This window comes from Cryptomeria japonica, chromosome 5 (genome assembly GCF_030272615.1).
Source record: "Cryptomeria japonica chromosome 5, Sugi_1.0, whole genome shotgun sequence".
Lineage (NCBI taxonomy): Eukaryota > Viridiplantae > Streptophyta > Pinopsida > Cupressales > Cupressaceae > Cryptomeria > Cryptomeria japonica.
The window spans coordinates 184,144,712-184,166,812 of NC_081409.1; positions in this window are offsets into that span (position 1 = coordinate 184,144,712).

Below are 22,101 nucleotides of genomic sequence, written 5' to 3' on the forward strand. Positions count from 1 at the left end.
CATGACAATGTTGGATATGTGGATAAATCATAGTACGAAATTTGTTCATAAATTCAAGGTAGGGCAATTCACTCTCCTTCAATGCAATTTTTTTTGGATTCATCTCCTGACTTAGTTCGATATGTCTCATATTGAAATCTCTTCCACAAAACTGGCATTGAAACATCAATATTCTCAATTTGAAATGGAAATTTTTGCAAATCTCCACAATCAATGCATGTACCCTTTATAAACTTTACATTGAAGTCATCTAAATCTTCTAATTTATTACATAAAATTCATTTCACAAATTGTATCGTACTGTAGCGTCGTAAATTGTACGCACTTGCTAAAGCAGTACAATTTCACACCTAGTTTAGCACCCGCCTTGGCGCATTTTGCATTTTGCATTGCATTTCCCCTTTAGCACTTAATTAATCAAATTAATTAGGTCTAAGGTCCTATTTCATCATCTTCCACATTATAAAGTTGGGCCCTTTCATTAAAGTGTGCCCCTTTCATTTTATTCTTCCAATACATCATTTAATCAAAAACCCTAACTAGGTCCTATTTTGAACTTGGGGGCTTGATTTCGGGGGTCAAAACATCTCAAAATCAGCTGTAACTTCGAGATTCTCTCTAAAATCATCATATCCAATGGCCCTGAAAATTTGGTGAAAAGTTGTCAGGACCATGGCGCCCGGAGAGGACCATGGCGCCCGGAGTGCACATGGTCCTGGACATTTTTCCCGAAATTTTAGGAGCGCAATCCAATCATAAAATAAAGCTTAACCCCAAGAAATTGGTGGGAGATTCAATCTCTGGGTCGGCCAAAAGTTAAAATTAAGACCTAGGGTTTCATATATAAGAGCTCTCTTTCTTCATTTGAAAGGATCCAAATTTTTGGTTTCAAGGGCCTTCTATGCAGCGAAAGAGAAGATCTTTGAAGACTTCAACAACATTCAACATCCATCCATTAAGCATTCATCAATTTCATTCATCCATTTAGGACTTTGAAGACATTGAAGAGCAATAGGGGATTACCGACTGAAGATTGGCTTGTACCCCTCCCTAGGGGTTGGGTATGATTTCATGTTGTTTTCATGTCTTTGCATAAGCCTCATTATATCATTTGTATTTTTGCTTTAGATCACTTTGCATCTTGATTTGGAGCATTTACATTATCATTTACAAGCAATTAGGGTTTACTTTCTAGGTTGCTCTAGTTTGCTTACTTGCATTTTAGGATCTTGCACACACACAAGGTCTGCACACACTACTTTTACAATACAACTTGGCTATTCGTGGAGGTGGAAATCACCAAAGCGGGGGTTTGACTAAGGCAAAACCCTATATAGCCGCCCACCATACCTTTTCAGATATAAGTGTAGATTTCGGGATTCAGACGACGTCGCAAGTTGCAGATCCGACGGAAGCAGACGGAGACTGAACTTCACACCAAATTGCAGAGCAAAAGACCAGGACAGGGGCGTGGGGCACCCTAGTCCTGCCAGGACAGGGGCACTGGGCACCCTGGTCCCTGGGACAGGGGCACTGGGCGCCCTGGTCCTTCTGTCAGACAGCAGTTTCAACATTTTTCTAATAGCTTTTCAGGTTGCAAAACAACAGTTTCAGGTGCAGAATCAGGATAGTGGTGCTTGCACCCCTGTCCTGAACATTTCCACTTAGATTTTAACTCCAGGTATGCATTTGCATTCTTGTCTTGTCCTTGTGTTTACAGCTTTCCATTGTTTAACCTTAATCTTGCAATCTTGTTACTAGTTCATACTTGCACTCTAGGGCTAGTAGTTGAACTTGTATCATTTTATCTATCATTTGCAACAAAGGAATAGAAATCCTAATAGGTAGCCTATGGCTCTCTCTTCTACAAAAAGAAGTAGCCAATTGTGTGATACCTCTAGGCTCTTTCGTACTCCACAAGTGTGTGATTGAAAGTGAGATTAGGGCATGTTTGCTTAGTGTCACTTTTCCCCCCACACATTTTGGTGAACCCGACATGAACTCCAATCTTCTCTAATTCTGATTTATGTTTTCAAATTTGAGTGTTTATGCTATTTCAAATTCAAATTTTTATTTACATGTTTTAATTTCTTGCAAAATTCAAAAATTTAGAGGAAATTTTTGCTAAAATTCAAAGTTGAACTTGTGGATAGCTTAATTAATTTCAAATCTTATTTAGGAACTCATTTGAATCATAAATTTCATTTTCTAAATCTACATTCTAAGTGCTTGCATTGGTTAAAATTAAACATTTCCTTCTATTTTGCATGTGTTATCATTTGAAAAAGGAAAATTGTTGTCATGATGCATTCATTTCATAGATGTGATAATGGGTTAGCTTCCCTTGTTTCAATTTTTCCTTCTCCTAAAGAACCTCCCCCCATCTATAACAACATTTTAGTGCCTAAAAGAGTTGCTACCAATCCCTTTGAGACTCTCCCATGCTCTAAGGATGAAGACTTTAAGAGTGATCTTGACAATTCTCCTAAAATGTGCCCTTCTTATTTAGCTATCCTAGAGGAAGAGAATGATATCATAAACACCTTTCTTAATGTTACTTCACCTTCCCTACATGATGCCTCTCTAAGTGAAAAGGTATTGATGGACATTGACTTATTTTCTCCTAAAGTTGGTCCTTCCAATGGGGGCATGTTAGTGCAACAAGAGGTTATGAACACTTCTTTCAAAGATCTCCTTCCTAAGCATGAATCTTTGGAGAAATATGTTCATGTTCCTCCTAAAAAACACTCCCTTCATGAGGATCCTTTTGTGCAAGAAGATGGCATTATCCCTACATTTCCTAGTGATGGCATTTCCTTTTCCAACAAAATTCCAACTAGAGATGATGAATTAATGATAAATGCTTACCCTTCTCCTAAAGTTTGTCTTACCCATAAGCATCCCTTAGAGAAAGAAGATGAAATAATAAGCAATTTCCTTAATTCTCTCTCCCCTAAAGATCATATTGAACATATTTTGAGGAAAGAGGATGAGTTTAACACATCTATTAATGCTCTCCTTCCTAAGAATGAGGAATTAATAAACAATGTTATCTCCTCTCCCGAAATTGACAATACTTCAAACATTCCTTTCAACAACTTCACTATTTGGGATGAACCATTAGAAGAAGGTGTAGATTATTCTCTATCCCATGAGAGAACCCTAGCCAAAGGGGATGAAATCAAGATTGAAAACTCCCTTGATAGTTTCTCACCTTCCTTGAATCTCAATTATTCTCCCTCTCCTCAACTTGGTTCTACTCATAAGGATACCCTAGTTCAAAGCAAGATGGTTAACATCTCTCTCAAAGATCTCCCTCTCAAAAGTGAGACTTTAGAGAGAAATGTTGATCCTTCTCCTAGAGAGTTTATTCCCCATGTAGATCCTTTGATGATAGAGGATGATATGACCTTTCCTAGTATTACTCTTCCTACTGGAACATCAATGCCTACCCCTTGTCTCTCTCCTAAAATTGATTTAATCCGTGATGAGATTTTAGTGCAAGAGAAGACTATCAATAATTCTTCCAACACTTTTGTTCATTCCTCTAAACCATCCTCAATCAATTTGATACATGTGAATGAAACACCTAACAAACCTCTCTTCACTGTCCAAGGTGCTTGTCCTTCTCAAAATTCTCAACCTTTAAATAAGCCTATCTTAGTGGTTCAAGGTGGTTATGCTAATGATTCTTTTTGCACTCCTAAGAAACCTATTATTACTGTGCAAGGAGGTTATTCTACTAAGAGCCCTTATTAGTATGCTAAGCAACTGACTAGAGAGAGTTATCATATGGTTACTCATACCTATAACACAAGAAATAATAGGCAACCTAATCCTCCTCCAGTTATCCCAACTTCACTTCCTCCTTCCCAACCTATTCTTCCTCAAGCTCCACATATTTCACAAGTTCTTAGTAAGGACTATGATCTCATAGAACAACTTAAAGCTACCCCTGCTAAGATATCCCTTTGGGATTTGATCCAAACTTCTTCTACTCATCATGGAATGTTACAAGATGCCTTGAAAGATTTGAATGTTCCTCCACCTAACACATCTAGTAATATAGTGTCTTTGGTTAACTCTATGATTAATCCTAAAGCTCAAATTGTGTTTACTCAAGATGAACTGCCTACTAGTGAAATTCAACATCAATATGATCCCTTGATGATTGTGGTTATCATAAATGACACTGCTATAAGATGAACACTGGTAGATAATGGCTCTGGCCTTAATGTGTGTAGCATTAATCTATTGCATAAGATGAATGTGGATACATTCCTTATTGAGCCTGACTCTCATCCCATTCGAGGCTTTGATAATGTGGCTAAGTCTTCATTAGGTATTATCACCTTACCCATCACAGTGGGACTTGTTACTTTGCCTACTCCTATCCATGTTATGTCAGGAAATCTAACATACAACTTGTTATTAGGGAGACCTTGGATTCACAGTATGCAAGCTGTCCCCTCTACATTGCATAGACAAGTTAAATTTATTTATAATAATAAGACATATACCTTGATAGGTGATACTAATTTTCAAGCTTGTTTGCAAACATCTACTTCCAAAGGGAGTTCTTCTAAGCCTTCCTCTTCTAGTGATGACTCGTTAAACAAGATACCTATGGATGAATCATCACCCTCTGATAATCAAAATTATTTGGATGAGTCTGAAGTTCCTGAAGAAGATTCCTCTCAACTTGAATTTACACACAAAAAGGCTTTTGATCCTAAGAAGGTTCTCGCAGAAGACAATTGGGGATCTCTTGATTTTAATCCCACCTTTGTAGGTGAGTATAGGGTTCCTCCTAGAGAGCTTAAAGTTAAAAAGAAGGAAGAAACTAGAGATCAATCAGTCTTACCTGAACCTATGAGCAATAATTTTGTGGCCGCTTCTTCTCCTCACAGCTCTAATTCTGAAGAATTTGATTCTTTGTCTTATGAAAAACTACCATCCCTCTCTGATTTAGCATCCCTCTATGGTCGTGGTTTTCACATTTTGGCTAAGAGTGGCTATAGTGGAAATGGTTGTGGCACAAATGAACAAGGAATTAAAGTTCCTTTAGAACATAACATGCATGAATATTCATTTCGACTTGGATATGATCTTTCTAAGCCCACCAAAGCATCTAAAAGACCATCTCTCAATGTGAATTCTATATTTAGTAGTGATGATGATCTCACTTCAACTAAATCATCTTCTACTTCTATCAACTCTCATTCCCCTCATAAGGAAATCTTGGCGATGAACAAATCTCTTTATGACTCCCCTCAAATTTCTAAATCCACTTATGAATCTTTATCTCCTATTCATCACAAAGTCCTTTCCTCCAGGGATAAGGCTCTAATAAATTACACTCATCTTTCTTCTAAGATTTCTCGTAACTTTCCTTCTTCAATTTTTATCATTTTATACATGTTTTTGATCTCACTTATAGTTGAGCATTTAGCATGTCATATTCAAATACCTCATTCAATCTGTCATGTCTTTAAATAACATTAATGGATATTATGTTGCTCATCATTATGTGACATTGGTAGCTCATTTACTGGGGGCTCATTGTCATTCATGATGGTACAATTTCAAGCGCAATCATATTTTTTTGAAGCAACATAATAGCCTAATTTTCTATGTTATCTCTTGTTCCTATAGGGACAAGAGTGATTTCATACATCTCTTCTTTTTATGGTTAAAATTTCCCTTTGGGGTAATAGTGTGGAAATATTGATCATCTTTTCTTTAGAATCCTCTTTTCCTAGATATGGGAGAAGATGTGTATTCTCTTTCTTATCCTACCCACTTCTTATGAGGAGCATTTTACATACACTAAGGTCTTGCTTGCATGAACTTATGTGAGTATGTAGTACATTTTGCTTATGTCTAAATCTCTCCCTAGAAGATTGTGTAAGTCCTTCTCATTGTCCTTATCCTTGGGAGGCAATGATCTTTCCTTATTTTTATCTAAGGATCCACTTTTTCCTATTTCATGGATGGTGTGAACTTTATTACTTGATGTTATTCCTTGTATGCATTTTTGGTTGTTTGTTCAAGGATTCTCTCTTACAAGAGGTGTAAGTCCTTGACTACAACCTCTTTTGCACTTGGTAAAATACATCCATAATGAATTCACTCTCCCAATTGGGTTAAAAAAAAAAGCGTCATCCTTCATTAAGAATCACTTTCACCTCGCAAAAGAAGGAAGTATTGCATTCTTATTCTCTTCTTTGTCTTATTCTAGAAGATGTTTGTCTAAGACAATTCCTCTAAAGGATAGGTGTCTTTTTTACAAAGATCTCTTCTCCTCTAAGGATCTCCTTTACACATACTACAAGATATCCCTTTTCAACTATCTTATCCTTGCTTAAAGAGTGCAAAACTCTCTTGCTTGGATCTATGACATTGTTGCATTTTTTGGGGTATCTTATTTTGTGATGAAGGTAGGTATCCTTGTTCTACTTTGCTTATGACATAAACATTACACTTTTTGAGCAATGGGTCATTCTCGAAACCAGAGTACAGACTCTTAGAGCGAGGTGTCTCCATTTTTTCTTTTATGCAAGGTGATTATTCTTGGAACCAGAGCACAGACTCTTAGAGCGAGATGTCACGCTTTTGTACTATACATATACAGGTTGTAGCATACTCGGGCATAGACTCCTATGAGGTGCTTCTAACCTCACTTACACACACATGCACAAGCTTGAGTGGAACTAGTGGCATAAGGCTAGACTTTCTCACTCGCCTCCCTTACATGGATCACCTAGACAGACTCTAGGGGCTAGTTTTCCATGTCCTTTTTCCCATGGATCACCTAGACAAGATCTAGGGGCGAGAAGTCCATGTTTTCTCTCTCACTATTCTTCTCATGGATCACCAATGTGTGTATTCATGCTTTTTTCCTTTCTTTTCTTCTCTTTGCATTTTGTTTCCATTTACATCCTTCATCTTGTGTTAGAGAACTCTCAAATCCTCACACTCTTTGTTGTGTTGGAATTGAGATTTAGTCCTCTTTCTTACCAAATGATTCTCCATTAGTTTCTGATCTCATATCAAATCTTCTTGTGAGCATTTGTCATCAATATTCTTTAACAATTCGAAGTGGTAAACATGATACCCTATTTCAACTCACTAAAATTAGCAAGCCGAAACAGGGGGGGCATATAGCTACCCTTGAATTTTCATCACCTTCCTTAGTAAGCATTAGGTGATTTTGTGATCTAACATGTGGTTTTGTAGGTTGTGGTTCCTAACTGTGTACTGCAGATACCGTTGGGGGCTTCGTTCGACAGACTTATGGATATATCCTTTTTTCAAATAATGTTTACTTTTCTGTACTTTAGCTTGCATATGCACATAGTGTTCATATGATGGCTAAAGTGGGGGCTAAATGTAGCATCATAAATTGTACGCACTTGCTAAAGCAGTACAATTTCACACCTAGTTTAGCACCCGCCTTGGCGCATTTTGCATTTTGCATTGCATTTCCCCTTTAGTACTTAATTAATCAAATTAATTAGGTCTAAGGTCCTATTTTATCATCTTCCACATTATAAAGTTGGGCCCTTTCATTAAAGTGTGCCCCTTTCATTTTATTCTTCCAATACATCATTTAATCAAAAACCCTAATTAGGTCCTATTTTGAACTTGGGGGCTTGATTTCGGGGGTCAAAACATCTCGAAATCAGCTGTAACTTCGGGATTCTCTCTAAAACCATCATATCCGACGGCCCTGAAAATTTGGTGAAAAGTTGTCAGGACCATGGCGCCCGGAGAGGACCATGGCGCCCGGAGTGCACATGGTCCCGGACATTTTTCCCGAAATTTTAGGAGCGCAATCCAATCATAAAATAAAGCTTAACCCCAAGAAATTGGTGGGAGATTCAATCTCTAGGTCAGCCAAAAGTTGAAATTAAGACCTAGGTTTCATATATAAGAGCTCTCTTTCTTCATTTGAAAGGATCCAGATTTTTGGTTTCAAGGGCCTTCTATGCAGCGAAAGAGCAGATCTTTGAAGACTTCAACAACATTCAACATCCATCCATTAAGTATTCATCAATTTCATTCATCCATTTAGGACTTTGAAGACATTGAAGAGCAATAGGGGATTACCGACTGAAGATTGGCTTGTACCCCTCCCTTGGGGTTGGGTATGATTTCATGTTGTTTTCATGTCTTTGCATAAGCCTCATTATATCATTTGCATTTTTGCTTTAGATCACTTTGCATCTTGATTTGGAGCATTTACATTATCATTTACAAGCAATTAGGGTTTACTTTCTAGGTTGCTCTAGTTTGCTTACTTGCATTTTAGGATCTTGCACACACACAAGGTCTGCACACACTACTTTTACAATACAACTTGGCTATTTGTGGAGGTGGAAATCACTAAAGCAGGGGTTTGACTAAGGCAAAACCCTATATAGCCGCCCACCATACCTTTTCAGATATAAGTGCAGGTTTCGGGATTCGGACGACGCCGCAAGTTGTAGATCCGACGGAAGCAGATGGAGACTGAACTTCACACCAAATTGCAGAGCAAAAGACCAAGACAGGGGCATGGGGTGCCCTGGTCCTGCCAGGATAGGGGTGTTGGGCACCCTGGTCCCTGGGATAGGGGCGCTGGGCGCCCTGGTCCTTCTGTGAGATAGCAGTTTCAGCATTTTTCTAACAGCTTTTCAAGTTGCAAAACAACAGTTTCAGGTGCAGAATCAGGATAGTGGCGCTTGCACCCCCATCCTGAACATTTCCACTCAGAGTTTAACTCTAGGTACGCATTTGCATTCTTGTCTTGTCCTTGTGTTTACAACTTTCCATTGTTTAACCTTAATCTTGCAATCTTGTTACTAGTTCATACTTGCACTCTAGGGCTAGTAGTTGAACTTGTATCATTTTATCTATCATTTGCAACAAAGGAATAGAAATCCTAATAGGTAGCCTGTGGCTCTCTCTTCTACAAAAAGAAGTAGCCAATTGTGTGATACCTCTAGGCTCTTTCGTATTCCACAAGTGTGTGATTGAAAGTGAGATTAGGGCATGTTTGCTTAGTGTCACTTTTTCTCCTACACACGTACTTCCAAGGATGACCATATCTGGATTAAGTACTACCATAGCTTTTTTATATGACTCTAAGTATAGATGAAACTCAACATGATTTCGACAACAAGTTTCACGTACCTTATTTATGTGTACAAAGCAAGGGCACAACCTCTCAAACATTCTCTTACATATTTTCACATCTGAAAATTCTTCCTTTAATTCTTCAAATAGTTCACTTTGCGTTGTATCTACAAAATGTTTAGGATGTGAAATCTTCATACCAGTCTCTTCATCTTTCATCTGTATAGTGCCCCTCCTATTGGAAGAAACATGAGACTGGTTGGTCTAATATTTGATGACCAATCTTCTTACATCTTCAAAAAAATTGTCTTTTTGAGGAAGTCTACAAATATTTACCCAATTCATTTCAATGTTTTCATCTAGCATATTTCTCCTCTTGATATATCTTTGAACAGTTTTCTAGATATATGTAGTAATTCAAAAATTGTTGTAACTTGTCTTTTATGTGACAACCTCTTACTAGAAATTGTAGTCATCAACACTCTACGTGCAACACTTGAATCAACTCCTCGACTTGTGATATCAATAAGGTTCAATGCATCTTGCAAATTTTCAACCATTGTTTCTTTTACATGACCTCCTAAGCTTTTGCTATTATCGACACCCAACAACTCCAAAACAAGAGTCATTTCTCTTTTCTTGAATAAATTTACAAATAATTATTCTCTCCCGACCATAGATTTTTTTTCAAAATATTCCTCCCACATGTTTTTACAATACAATTTAATTGTGCTCTCAGGTACCATGTGTTTAGATAAGATTTGACTGAAAAGAGAATCCTCATTCATCTCCATCGAATTTCTCATGACAAAAGAAAAAATTGTACCTTGACTAGTACTAATTTCTTCCGCTACTTCAGTTGCATCATCTTCAACATCAACAAGATCTTCCTCTGCATCAACAGGTTGCTCTTGATTATGTTTTGTATGACCTTTCTTTGAATCATCCCTTGTACGATCATATTTTATTGCTCTATTTCTTTTATTCCCCATTACATAAAGTATTTAAATTTGCTTTCCTAACATCGCAAGTGAATACTCCTTAAGAAAAAAATCAACTCCTTTGCAAAAAATCACCTCCTTCAAAAAAATTGTCTCCTTCCTTGAAAAAAATCAACTTCCTAGAAAAAAAAAATTGAAGATTTTATGAATTGTTTTTGTTTTTTGTTTTTAAAAAAATTAAGAAAACACCTCAATAATATATGAGGGAAAGGGTCGGGAAGCGAGCAGTCACTTCCCCACGCGACTGCTCGCAGAGGGTCCCACTGCTTGGGGGACTCGACCAAGCCCTACTTCATCGAGGCTTCCTATGTGGCATCCCACATGGCATCCTACTCATCAAAACCCCCCAATTTGAAGAGCTTTCAAGTTCTGCTGAGAATTTGACCATCACATTTTATTTTAAAAACTAAAAATACCCTTTTTGAGAGCTCAGAGTGAGGAATGTTGACATATAATTTTTATAGAATTTAAATTAGAATTAGTATATTAAAATTATAAAATACTACAGATAGGTATATTAACATTCGAGAAGACTCTGATTTGGAAAAACAAAAAAAATAGTAAATCATATCAGAAAAAATTAAAAATTATATATAACACTAGAGAAGAGAGTCTTCTTCAATAATATATAAGTTATTTTGGGATTGCTATAGTTTTGATAGGGGAAATTTGGTGGGAGATGAAAACTGTCGATTTCCGGAAACTTCGACTTTGAATTGTTATAACGGTGAAAATATACATTGAAATCAGGCTTTTTTTTCTTCTGCACTAGCTATGGATGTCATCTAAAATATATTTCAAAATCAGAGGAAAACAAGATTATTTACATATAGTTTTGTGGTAGGAGGTAAAACCCTTGATTTGCAGTATTTTTCAATAATTGAAAAATTGACTTTAATAATTAAAAAAACATATCAATTCTTGTTCCAATTTTTTTTTTAAATAATAGGCATAAACTTCATCCAATTTTACACATTTCATTAGTTTACATCATTTTAAAATACCAAACAGAAATATCACTTTTGTGCCATTGAATTTGAACTGTTTTGTTGTTGTTAGCCTTTTCCTTTATAAAAGTGAGATGCAAGTTTGTACTTTTACCCACTATGATGATTTTGATGAAAATGAGAAAAGGGAAGTTGAGGAATTTTTTGTGTTGCATCTGCATAACTTCATCAATTCATTAATTGAGCTAGAACACAGTATTCCCAAAGTTGTGTATAATATTCTTGATGGTAGGAGGCTAACAACAAGAAGATTAGATAAGGAAATGAAAGAGCGAGAATTGATAAACATAAGTGATTGCATATCTCAAGAAGAGGTTAATATACTTATGGAGCTAGCCAACTAAAAGGAATTCGGAAGCAAAAATAGTGTAAACAGGCTTATGGTTGGGGTAAGTGCACCAAGATGGTGAACAAAAAGGGGGTACAAGTGACCACTTTTTATGTGAAAATAGGTAAAGTTGAACTTCAAAGAGATATTTGAAGGTCATGCGCTAAAAACTAGGAGTTGAGAAAAGAATAAGAATTGTAGTGCTCCAAATTTATTTTCTAAGGTACTAAAGTTTTTGAAAATTGGATAAGATTAAGAGGGTCAAACCTCTCACGCATGAAAAATTATTACTGATTTTTTCATAAAAATATAACATAGTTGTTTTCATGCGTTGCACAAAATATATAGTTAGATTTGCTAGTTTGCAAAACCTTTTGGTAGGATGATAGGTAAGAGTTAGATCTAGAAGTTGTATATTTTTTTGTAATTTTCCGTTGAGTAATTTTTTTATGATTTTTTAAGTGACCGCATCCTAAAAATTTGGTACTTGTTCATGCGTTGGGCATAACTTGCATTAAAATAATTGAAAATGCAAACTTCTTTTTGTAAAAGTGTATAGAATCTAGTGTAGAACAATAATATGTAATTTATTTTAAATTTGGTCAAGTTTATCAAAAGTTATTAAAAAAATTGTAGACATATGTCTGTGAGGACTGTCAAGGCATTGGTAAAAAAAATTAAAGTTTACTATGCTAATGTTGTCCAAAAATTAAAAAAAAAATATGGTCAGAAAACTAAGAATGTAGTAATTTTAGAGATTCCCACTTGATCATTTGTGTAAAGGGACAAAGTCGAGAAATCATGTTGGAAGATGAAAAAATGTATAAAGGGACAAAAATGAGTGGAAAATGGGCTTGCAATCCTTAGGATCATTTTCTAACCCTCTTACCAAGCAAAAAAACGCACAGGTTTTGAAAAACAAAAAGTACTATTCATAGTTCTTCATAACCCGCACGGGTTTTGAAAAAAAAAAGTACTATTCACAGTTCTACATAACCCGTACGGGTTATGTAGAACTAAAACCATTGTTTTGTGTTTCACAAAACCTGTACAGGTTATGAAGACATAATAATGTATTCTTGTAAACTTAGCATTTACTACACATATGTACAGACATACATATATAAAATGTGTTTACGTATATATATGCATATCTATAGTTATATATACATATATTTATATAGATATATGTATATGTTTGTATACATGCATGTCTCTCTTCTTTTCCTCTCTCTCTCATCTTCCTTCCCCCATCACCGTATTTGTCCATTCTAAACCCTAATTATCCTCCTTGACTTCTATCTCATCTCTCTCCCCCTCACACTTCTCTCTTTGCCGAGTCTCTCACCCTTTTCTCCTTCTTGTTCTCTCTCTCTCTCTCTCTCTCTCTCTCTCTCTCTCTCTCTTCCCTCCCTCTTCCTCTCTCCCAATCTCCTCTCTCTCTCCCCCTCTCTCTCCCCTCTCCTTACCTTATTCTCTCTCTCTTCCTATCTCCTATTCTCTCTCTCTCTCTCTCTCTCTCTCTCTCTCTCCAATCTCCCTCTCTCTCTCTCTCTCTCTCTCTCTCTCTCTCTCTCTCTCTCTCTCCCCCCCCCTCTCTCTCTCCCCCTCTCCTTTTCCCAATCTCCCTCTCCCTCCATCCCCCTCTCCTTATCCTACTCTCTCTCTCTCTCTCTCTCTCTCTCTCTCTTCCTATCCCCTTCTCTCTTTGTCTCTAACTCTCTCTCTCTCCCTCTAACTCTCTCTCCCTCCCACTCTCTTCCTACTCCCTACTCTCTCTCTCTCTCTTTCTCTCCCTCTCTTGATCCTATTCTCACCCTCTCTCCCTTCTCTTTCTTTCCCTCTCTCTCTCTCTCCCTCTATCTCTCTCCCCACTTCCTATTTGGTTCCTATTTCTATATAACCCACATGGGTTATGTATAACTAAGGCCAAATGATGCAGAGAGTCTTGGAGCTAATCCTATTCACCTTCTTGGTTTCTTATCTTACTCAACCCTCTAACTCCTCAAGCCCATACAATGGTACTTGGTTGGGGTTTTTCTATCTAGACCGCCAAGGTCTGATCCACTTTGGATTGCCTCCAAGATATAGGCACTGATCTCTTTCAATCAACTCTTCCTATTGAGGTTGCCACCTCAATCTCTTCACACCACTCCTAAGGCTCCAACAACTTTTGCAAGGATCACAACACACCAACTCATTAAATGGGTTCAAAATGAATTTACTTAGTGTTTTTGAAGTATTTTAGAGGTTTTGACCACATTCACACCCATCACCAAGCTTTCCTAACCTCTCTTTGTCTTCATCGGGCTCAAATAGGCCTAATACAATTAGCCCTCCCTTGGCGGTTTTAAGGACTTAGTTTTAAAACTTCCTAAATAAGGCCATAAATAGATTATAGATTTGGATACCCTTTTCAGGGTTACAAACAATATTGCAAATTTGCATATGGGTTCACCGTACACATATGGGAACCAAATCTGTCCTAATTTCAAGGGTTTTGGCCTACCTAGGTAGCTTACAAACTTGTTCTTTAAAACCTTCACCAATCAAAACATCTTCTCAAAAAAATGAGGATTCTTTAAGGGAATTCATGGGGAATTCCAACCATGGGTCCATTTCTCTTATACCAATCCACATGTTCTCAGAATTTGCACATCTTTTGTTGTCCTAACTCACTAACTCCTAGTAGTGAGCCTAGGGTTTCATTGTAGCTCCTCCACAAAGGCCTGCAAAAACCCAAAAACCTATTCTAGACATATGTATAGACCCTAACCTAGAATTCCACTTGATTTCAACTAGTGCCATCAATGGATGCTTCGGTTGGAGTCATTTTCTCCTTAAACCCTAAATGCAAGGGTTTTACACCTAGTCACAGAGAATGGAGTAGATCTCTAAAACCAAACACAACCAGAATTCCTAATCTACCTTTTTGGAAGGAAAATTCAACAAACTCTCATGCCCTACAATGATATTCTACTGACAAGTCCGTACTAGACCGTACAATGTAACAAAAACCAATAAAACTGTTAAAATGGTGAAGAAAACAAGATTTGCTTACAACTCAAAAACTTTTTCTTGCATTCCAAATCCTCCAACCCACACAATGAAGTTGTTTTTGGCTTATATTCCCATGATTCAGTTGGTTGAACCAACTTTTCAATGCCAACATCCAAAAGTGCAACTTTTGCAAAATGTTGCAAAATGTTGCTCAACAACTTTTGTATTTTTTGTCACTTGAGATGCGACTTTGCATTCAAGTGCATTCCAAGGCTCCCAAAGGACCTCAAGCATCCTATAAGACCTAAACACAATACAATATACCCCTATTACATGATGAAAATGATCTAGAGTACTACTCCTGTGATCAACATTATCATTACAACTTCCTAGGTTGATAGCATCCTGAATACAAATGACACAACCAAAAGATTGGACAACTCAACCATGGCTCTACTGAGTCCCAAATGGTTGGTCCATTATTACATCATGAGAGACAACACAAAAAATTAGAAGAAACCAAAATTGCATGCTTGGAGTGTTAGGTTCCCTATACCACCAAAACTTCTAGTTCTGCATAACCCGCGGGTTTCTAAAAAGTATCATGTTCGTACGAGTTTTGAGGAACTTTTTGTTTTTTTAATTTTTTTGGCTAGGCTTGGTGTTACCAAGCCTAGAACATTTTTGAATTTCCAAAATATGCACGGGTTATGAAAAATTTCATTTTTTTTTCATGTGGTCACTTTTCTTTTCACCATCTTGGTGCACTTACCCATTGGCAGGGTTGAAGAAGTGAGAAAAGAAACAAAAGAGATATTAAGAAAGTTTCTAAAGAACAATCAAGTACCAATCAATAAAGATGAATCTTAAAAGGATGATACCTCTCATCTGGCCGACCAGGCCCATTCAACCCTTGATACTTCAGATAGCCAAAATCCTTCGAACATAGTGAAGATGAAAGGTGAAGAGGATCAAGAGACTCCCAAGGATGTTACTGCACCAAGTGGTGACATCAGTGCACAAGTAAAGGATAAAGAAGAATTTCTTACTGAGTAGAAACTTATTGCAGGAAAAGAAGAGGCAGCGAAGGATAAGGCACATGAGAAGGGAGAGTAGTCAACTGTCAATGTCCCAGTAGTCATGACAATTGATACTCCCAATGATAAAGGGAAAATAATTCTTTTGCAAATCTCTATTAATTTTGACAAACCTATTGATATCAGACAAATGTCCCCTGCAAAAAGGCTAATGGTAGCTACAACAGTCCACGCTCAAGCTAGTCAGGACTTAGTAAATTTAGAAAATAAGGACAAGAAGTTAATTAAGATGTCTATAGGTATTCTCCAGAAGGTGGTACCAGAAGTACAACTATATCCCAATGCTAACCCCTCCGGTAAATTATTTTCAGTTGATTAATAATGTAAATACTAATTTTAAATTATTGGAGAAGTCTACTACTAAGCGGGTATTAGATAGATTTAAGGAGGTTTGTATGCAGACATTCCAGAAGATGATAGAGGATGACAAAGTAAGATTAAACAAGGGTCTGCAAACCATCTCAAAGGAACTAACTGAAGGTGGTAAGATATATAAGTCTTGTCCTATTTTCCCGAATTCACAGTTGATATAGACAAGCATATTGGTATTTGTTAGGGTAAGCTAGCTGGAATTTCATAGTCATTTGACTCAAATGTATCCCTAACTAGCAACATAGAAGGGCAATTAATGGCTCTAAATGATCAAATCTCGAGCCTTGATGCAGATAAAGATAAAATTTTGAGGAGAGTTGGTCAACTCTGGAACCTGATTACCCTCCGGATGGACACCATGTTAAGTAATAAAGTAGATTGTATGAAGGCTATCACATAACCTGTTCTGACTGAACTAAAGGATGTAGATATTCATGCCTATGTTTTTAGCACATTCATCATAGTTTTGGACAACTTGAAGAATGGGTGGGATACTCACCTAGCATTTTTGAAGACCATTTTTGCATATATCTTCAAGTATGTATAGTATATCTAGAATACACTCTTGTGCGTAAGTTTTTGAGGAGCACCCCATCTTTGGTATTGTTATCAAAGGGGGAGAGTAGAGTGAAAAATATACAAAAGTAGGCAATTTTTTGGGTTGATAGGTTGCTATAGGTTTTTGAGTTTTTTATCAAAGGGGAGCCTTAGAAATTTTGATCCAGTGTACAGGTTAGTCATTTTTCGTGAGTGTTGCCATCAATGCCAAAGGGGGAGATTGTTGGCAATTGACACCATCTGATGGATACTGATTCATGAATAATGGTCTAGGGTTTTCATTGATGACAACTCTCCCTGGAAATCCTATCCAAAAATCATGGATTTTCATACCCTGAAGTTATTGTGATCCAATGATTGCCTACTGGTATTTCGAGATAAGCAGAGCAGTTTTGGTCTGGAAGCTTTTCGGTGATAGCAGTGGTGACATTAGTGTATGGGGTAATAGAGCCAACTTGTGGAAGTCATTTTGACATCATTTGATGGATCTGCATATATTTTGAAGATCTGGTTTAAGCTGACTCATGATTACACGTTACACTACAGGCCAACTTGACAATTGTTTATTTTGTGATTGCGGATATATAAGGCTAGTGTAGAAGATCTTTTTGAGGTATGGTATGATGTGGTATGAGTGACTTGTGATTGATAAATCCTTTTGGTGCAGTTTCACGTGCACATTCTTGATCTGGTAGCTGATTGAGACAAAAAACATAGCAAAGTAGCAGAGGTGGTACAACCTGTTGGCATTGAGTTGTCATTGATGTCAACTGGTATTGTAGGCAGGATACCGATAGAGGTATGTCATTCAATATGAAGAAGAGTGTACCAGTATGGTGAAAGAAAAATAAGGTATTGAGAAGACTAACATGAAATCTTGTTAATCGGTATAGTGAAAGACAAGTAGTTATTGAGACCATATATGACCTCACCGGTATGAGGTAAGATGCATGTGTGTGTTAGCATGTTAAGACATAACCGACATAACCAGTAGATCTTGTACCAATTTGGAGGATCGGCTGTCTGTTTATGATAAAGAGGTAGAATGTTAAAATGATCACAAACCACTGGAGGTGAAGTTGTGCTAGTGGTGTAGTGAGCATTACCAATTAGCAGAAGGAGAAGGTCTCATCGGTAAAGGCTGGTATTGGTATGAGTTTGGTGAATGATCAAGTGTACAACAACCTTGTGTCGGTGAGCTGAGTATGATCAATGTGATGCCAGGTGGAGCTGAGGTCGCAAGCATGTAGAGGTCGATGGAGGTTCCATTGACGTGGTTGTTAAAAAGCTAGTCAACATAAATGAAACAACCACAAATCACAGAATGGTAACTAACTATTGCGGCTCAAGGAAGAAATGATAGAGAAAGATTAGGGAGTAGTTGGTGCTTGGTTTAAAGAAAAGAAATCAGATTGCAAGATGACATCGAGAAGGAAATAACTGGACTGTAAATATGTTGACAGATTTCAAAGCAGAAGATCGAGGACAAGATTGATATCTTTAGCAAATGTACATTGGATTTTGAAAAATGCATATAGATGCATTCCTTGAGTACAAGTGATTGATCTAAGGAAGATTGGATCAGATCTCATGCAGATTTAGTTGAGTGAAGGAAACCCTAACCGCCCTAAGTTTGAATTAATTATTGGCAGGAAATCTCAAGTTTAAATATGATGAATTGAGACTATGATTGTTGTTGTTGCAGAGTGAAGGTAAGCGTGAAACTACTGTCTGAGAGATGGAGTGATAAATACTTGATGTGTTTATGAGTGAAGAGTGTACCTATTGGAATAAGTAAGGTAAACTAGTGTAAGGAACAAACTAGTGGAGAGAGCATAAAACACAGAAGTGACAAGCTAGCAAAGGTGGTTCCGGATAAAGAGTGATCGAGTGTGAGTTGATGTAGGAAGACATTGTGAGATGGGACTTAGAAAAGTGTTTAGCAGAGCCAAGTTGTAGAGTGGGAGAAGAGGATGTAGACCGGTAAGGTTGAAACTGACAGAGCAAAATATTGTATGGTTGCAAAACTTCATTTGCAACAAAGATCTCATTTGTATAATTGATACTTATATTGTTTTCACTAAGTTGAAGCTTAGTACAGGGGTTGTAGCTCCTTTAGGTTCTAGCCTATAAATTGTATAGGGGTTGGTGCTCCTTTGAGTTGGTGCTCATAAATCAGGGGTTGGTACTCCTTGGGTTGATGCCCTAAATTTGTAATCAGAGTTTCTTTGTGAGGCTGGTTTGGAGCAGAAGATCTCCAACAACTTTTCTCATCGAGGTTTTTCCCTTTTTGGGTTTTCCTCGTACATTTGGTGTTGTGTGTTGCATTATTGTACTTGTGTTATGTTAATGTTTTAGCAAATCCATTTACATACCTAGTTTGCATTATTTGAGCTACCGGTTAGAAATCAATTTGTTTCATATACTACTGGTATCTCTATGTTAGAGAAGAAAAGTTTAAATCATTGATTCACTACCCCCCCCCCCCCCTCTTAGTGATTCATTGTGTCCAACAATTGGTGTCAGAGCCTAGGTACCCTGTTTTGTCAAAGCATTCCCTAGCTTGGGTAGATCTTGTCAAGTGTTCACAATGGCCAGAAATGAATCCGCCTCCTCAAAAGCCCCTATGTTTGATGGTGTAAACTATGCCTTTTGGAGTAAAAGAATGGAAACCTATTTGTCCTCACTAGGTTGTGATGTATGCATGCCAGTTGTGAATGGGTATATAGTCCCTAGTAATCCCCCTACTGACCTTGATGCTAAGATGGAATATGAGAATAATGATAAAGCTAAGAATACCATTCTTAGTGGGTTGTTTGACAATGAGTTTGTTAAAGTCATGCACTGCTTCTCTACTAAAGAAACTTGGGACAACTCACAGAAGATATTTGAAGGCGATGCTAAAGTCAAGGAAGCCAAGCTGTAGACATTGAGAGCACAGATTGAGGGTTTGAAAATGAGAGATGAAGAGAAGATTGTTGACTATCTTCGAAGGGTTGATGAAACAACAAACACCATTAGAGGGCTTGGAGAAGAAATAAAAGATGAAGTGGTAGTAAAGAAAGTACTTAGATCTCTTACATCTAAGTATGATATAAAAGTCTCAGCAATAGAAGAAGCAAAAGTTTTGAAGGTTTTTACAATGGATGAGTTGTTTGGTTCCCTAACTACTTATGAGATGAGGATTGTCTGTACTGAGGCTATGAAGAAGGAAGTTGTATTCAAAACATCAAGAAAAGGAAAAGAAGAGTCTGCTCATGATGCAACTGGTGAAAACTCTAATGAAATTATGGCCAAATTTGTGAGAAGACTGAAAAGAGGTTCCGGGAAGTACAAAGGGAATCTGCCTTTGAAATGTTTCAACTATGGAAAGATTGGACATTTTGCTGCTAAATGTCCATATGGTGATAAAAAGGAAGATGATCAATCAAGTAGTAGCAGATCATATGGTAAAGTTAGGAAGAAGAATGTCTATCGGCATGGTAAAAGAGGAAACTGGAAACAAAGCAATCTCTACACCCATGAAAAGGATACCTCAGATGATGATAGTGCCTTTGATGATTGTTGCAGTGAGGATGAAATCAAAGAAAATATTTTCATGGCTCAAGATGTCCCAGTACAAGAAGAAGAAGAAGAGGAAGGAGAAGTAGATCTAGAAGATGAACTCATTAGTGTTTTGGATGAGTTAAAGGAAACAAGAAGAGATCTAAAGAAGGTGAAAAAGGTTGCACCTGAAGAACAAGAGTTATTGGAGCAATCTCTTGAAGAGTCCAAGAAGACTATTGTAGATCTAAAACTACAATTGGAAGAAGCCAAAAGGATCTGTGAAGTTACTAGTACTGGTCTGAGTGAAAAGGAAAAGGAGCATCAGAGTCTGGAAGTAGAAATAGTGAAACTCCAGAAGGAATTAGAGAAAAGTCAAGAAGAGATAAAAGTTAGAAGCAAATATGAAGGCAACACTGAAGCCCTGGACAAGATGTTGAGCAAATAGAAGTAATCTAAAGATACCGGTGGCTTAGGTTTTCGAGAAGGTCAAAGTTCAAATAGCAGAGACACATCTAATAAGGAGATACAATTCACCTTTTCAAATGATGGTGAAGAGAAGAAGAAATTCATGGTAAGCAAGGATACCGACAAGAAGACATATGCAGATGTTGCTAGAAACCACCATACAAACTGGTATACACAGTCAATGAACCGGAGACCATACTCAATGCACCGACATGAAGATCCAAGGAGAAATGCAAGAATTGATCATGAAGGATTCACAAGAGTTAGCAGCATGAAAGGAAAACCCCTAGTGAGGCAGTCGTTTGCAGGTTCAAGGCAACCTAACTGGTATGTTCCAAATGTTTATGGTTATTGTCACTGGTGTAAAGTTCGGTCATAGAATGGCAGATTGTAGGAAAATGAAGGTCAACCCTAGTTTTGAGAGTAGAAACTCATTTTCTACATTACAAAGTACAAATGTTACATGTTATAATTGCAATGAGTTTGGTCACAAGAGTTATGAATGTAGGAGTAATATGCAAATGTCCTACAAGAATGCATTGAGTACATCTTATAGTGCTAATGTAAAATGTTACAAGTGTCAAAATTTTGGTCACGTAGCCAGGTTTCGTAAGCTAAGAACTGACAAGCAAAATAAAATAGTATCGGATGAAAAGTCAGAAACAAAACTAGAACACAAAGTGACAGAAGAGGAAAAGAAAGAAGAGAAACTGGTTTGGGTAGAGAAGGAGAAAACCAAGATAGAGTCTAGCCTGATTGTGCAAGCTACTCTACATGCTGAAAGGAGGAATCTATGGGTAGTTGATAGTGGTTTCTCAAATTACATGACCGGAGATAAGAAGAAGTTCATCGAGCTTGATGATTGGAATGGTGGTTCAGTTCAGTTTGGTGACAACTCCTCTATCAAGATCAAAGGTCGGGGTACACTAAATATTGATGGCAAGCTCAAGGCTCATGATGTGTACTATGTGGAAGGACTGAAGCATAACCTACTAAGTGTAAGTCAGATGTGTGACAAAGGGTACAAATTCTCGTTTGACTCAATCAGTTGTCAAATAAGAAAGAAGAGTATCGGTCAGGTGGTAGCTGAAGGAAAAAGAATAGAGGGTAATGTCCACAATCTAAAGGAATGTTATGAATCCTAATGCATGCTGGGATAGGTTGATGAAATTTGGTTGTGGCACTAGAGACTAGGCCATGTGAATTTTGATAATCTAGTCAAAATAAGCAAGAACTAGTATGTGAGAAACATACCTCAGATCATAAAACCAGGAGGTACATTCTGTCATGAATGTGTCAGAGGTAAGAAAGCAAAGGTTAGCTTTAAAACAAAGGAATACAACACCTCAAGACCTTTGGATTTGATACATATAGATCTATGTGGGCCAACAAGGACAAGAGCATTGGCAAGAGAAAGGTCTTTTATGCTATTCATAGATGACTACTCAAGAATGACTTGGGTAACCTTCCTACATGATAAGTCTCAAGCATTTGAGAGATTCAAGATTTTTAGAAAGATGGTAGAAAATGAAAGTGGATACCAGTTAAAATGCTTAAGATCAGATCGAGGTGGAGAATTTTCCTCCAATGAGTTTTTTGACTACTAT